Below are 2,765 nucleotides of genomic sequence, written 5' to 3'. Positions count from 1 at the left end.
GTGCTATCGGTGTCAAGGAAAACACAGATTCAGTTTGCAGGTAACAGAAAAAGTTTATTACGCTCTCACTGAGCAATAGGGAAAGTCAACAGGAACAAAAAAAATAGAGGAAACCCCAAATCAAAGTCCACAGGACCAGGAAAGAGCCTCTCAGCAGGGACCGATCCTAGCGTCATCCGTGATGCAGCGTCAAAGTTGCACTGACCAGAGCATCGTCCGTGACACAGCGTTGAGGACTCACTGAGCTCCCAGATGAGAGCGTTGAGCATGCAGAGAGGGGCTAGGGCGATGTCTCAGAATCTCGACAGAGCTAGAGATAGCCAGGGCAGGTAGCAGAACATATAATGACTGGCAGGATGAGAAGAAGTTCTAAAACAAAAACAGCACTCAGGGCTGAAAAGACACAACACGGCAAGACAACGCAAACATGACAAGAAGGTCACACGCAAAGCGTTGCACAACATACAACAACGGTCTGACAAAAGACTGAGCACGAGAGGATCTAAAATAGGGAAGGGCTAATGAGGAATGAATGGCAACAGGTGTGACAGAAAACACAAGAGAATTAAGGATAAGAGTGGGAGGGGAAAAACACCACACAGACAGGTCCACCCCTGGTGTAGTTCCACATTTAACACTTCAATGAAGCATGCGTTTAAGTTTATCATGTCTTAGTTAAAACGTTTCTTTTGTTTTTTGTAAGTTCCAAAATTTATTTATTCGGAAGTTGAGACATGTATCGTTGTACTCCAGTTCTTGCCTCTTGTTTTCCAGATGGCCCCTTGTCTTGTCCTTATGCAAGCCAAAATCCAAACCCGCCAGTGGTAGCAAAGTGCAACTTGGCTGTTCTGCTGTCTTTGAAGAATGTATCTGGGCTAGATATCCAAAAGGGTAATATTTTCTGATACTTTACCATGAGGAAAGCTAGTTTCATCTTAGCTGAGATGTTTTATGTAGGTATTGATGTGAATTTTGTCTGCAGAGTCCAGCCCTCTCCCTGTCAAGGAGTCAGGCACTTTACCCGCTGAGGTTGATGGGAAGCTGACTGTGTCTAGCCCTCTGCCTGCTGAGACCAGTTCACAGCCTGTCAAGGAGTCCAACACTCTCCCAGCTGCAGAGTCCAGCTCTAACCTAATTGCGGAGTCTAGCACTATCCCAGCTCGGGAATCTAGCTCTCTGCCTGCTGAGGAGCCCAGCCCTCACCCAGTTGCAGAGTCCAGACCCCAGTCTACCAAGGAGGCCAGTGCAATCCCAGCTGGGGAGTCCAGCTCTCTGCCTGCTGAGGAGTCCAGCCCCCAGCCTACCAAGGAGTCCAGTGCAATCCCAGCTGGGGAACCTAGCTCTCTGGCTGCTGAGGAGTCCAGGCCCCAGCCTGGCAAGGAACCCAGCCCTCAACCAGTTGCAGAATCCATCCCCCGGCCTACCATGGAGTCAAATGCTGTCCCAGCTGGGGAACCTAGCTCTCTGCCTGCTGAGGAATCCAATGTTATCCCAACTGGGGGATCTAGCTCCCTGCATGCTGAGGAGCCCAGCCCTCACCCAGTTGCGGAGTCCAGCCCCCAGCCTGACAAGGAGCCCAGTGCCACTCTCCAAGTCCAATCCTCTGACTGCTGAGTCCAGCCCTCACCCAGTTGCAGAGTCCAGCCCCCAGCCTACCAAGGAACCAAGGAATATCCCAACTGGGGGATCTAGCTCCCTGCATGCTGAGGAGCCCAGCCCTCACCCAGTTGCGGAGTCCTGCCCCCAGTCTACCAAGGAGGCCAGTGCAATCCCTGCTGGGGAATTCAGCTCTCTGGCTGCTGAGGAGTCCAGCCCCCAGCTTGCCAAGGTGTTCAGCCCTCACCCAGTTGCAGAGTCCAGCCCCCAGCCTACCAAGGAATCCAGTGTTATCCCAACTGGGGGATCTAGCTCCCTGCATGCTGAGGAGTCCAGCCCTCACCCAGTTGCGGAGTCCTGCCCCCAGTCTACCAAGGAGGCCAGTGCAATCCCTGCTGGGGAATTCAGCTCTCTGGCTGCTGAGGAGTCCAGCCCCCAGCTTGCCAAGGTGTTCAGCCCTCACCCAGTTGCAGAGTCCAGCCCCCAGCCTACCAAGGAATCCAGTGTTATCCCAACTGGGGGATCTAGCTCCCTGCATGCTGAGGAGTCCAGCCCTCACCCAGTTGCGGAGTCCAGCCCCCAGCCTACCATGGAATCCAGTGTTATCCCAACTGGGGGATCTAGCTCCCTGCATGCTGAGGAGTCCATCCCCCGGCCTACCATGGAGTCAAATGCTGTCCCAGCTGGGGAACCTAGCTCTCTGCCTGCCGCGGAGTCCAGCCCCCAGCTTGCCAAGGTGTCCAGCACTCTACCAGCTGGGGAATCTAGCTCTCTGTCTGCTGAGGAGTCCAGCCCCCAGCCTGCCAAGGAGGCCAGTGCAATCCCAGCTGGGGAATCTAGCTCTCTGGCTGCTGAGGAGTCCAGCCCCCAGCCTACCAAGGAGTCCAGTGCAATCCCAGCTGGGGAACCTAGCTCTCTGGCTGCTGAGGAGTCCAGGCCCCAGCCTGGCAAGGAACCCAGCCCTCAACCAGTTGCAGAGTCCAGCCCCCAGCCTACCAAGGAATCCAGTGTTATCCCAACTGGGGGAGCTAGCTCTCTGCCTGCTGAGGAATCCAATGTTATCCCAACTGGGGGATCTAGCTCCCTGCATGCTGAGGAGCCCAGCCCCCAGTCTACCAAGGAGGCCAATCCTATCCCAGGTGGAGAATCTAGCTCCCTGCATGCTGAGG

General features: G+C 54.7%; 1 long non-coding RNA gene across 1 annotated transcript; it reads right to left on the bottom strand.

The window, feature by feature from the left end:
• Positions 1-1,050: 1,050 nt before the first annotated feature.
• On the bottom strand, positions 1,051-1,525 carry LOC107566547 (uncharacterized). Its single transcript, XR_001606517.1, has 3 exons — positions 1,457-1,525; positions 1,132-1,336; positions 1,051-1,066 (listed from the first exon to the last, which is right to left on the bottom strand). It is a non-coding gene; the product is annotated as an uncharacterized lncRNA (long non-coding RNA).
• Between the last annotated feature and the right edge of the window lie 1,240 nt (positions 1,526-2,765).

The sequence above is a fragment of the Sinocyclocheilus grahami genome, unplaced genomic scaffold (assembly GCF_001515645.1).
Source record: "Sinocyclocheilus grahami isolate Dianchi unplaced genomic scaffold, SAMN03320097.WGS_v1.1 scaffold1082.1, whole genome shotgun sequence".
NCBI classification, from domain to species: Eukaryota; Metazoa; Chordata; class Actinopteri; order Cypriniformes; family Cyprinidae; genus Sinocyclocheilus; species Sinocyclocheilus grahami.
Note: the sequence above shows the minus strand (reverse complement) of the source record. Positions and strands in the feature narration are given on the sequence as shown.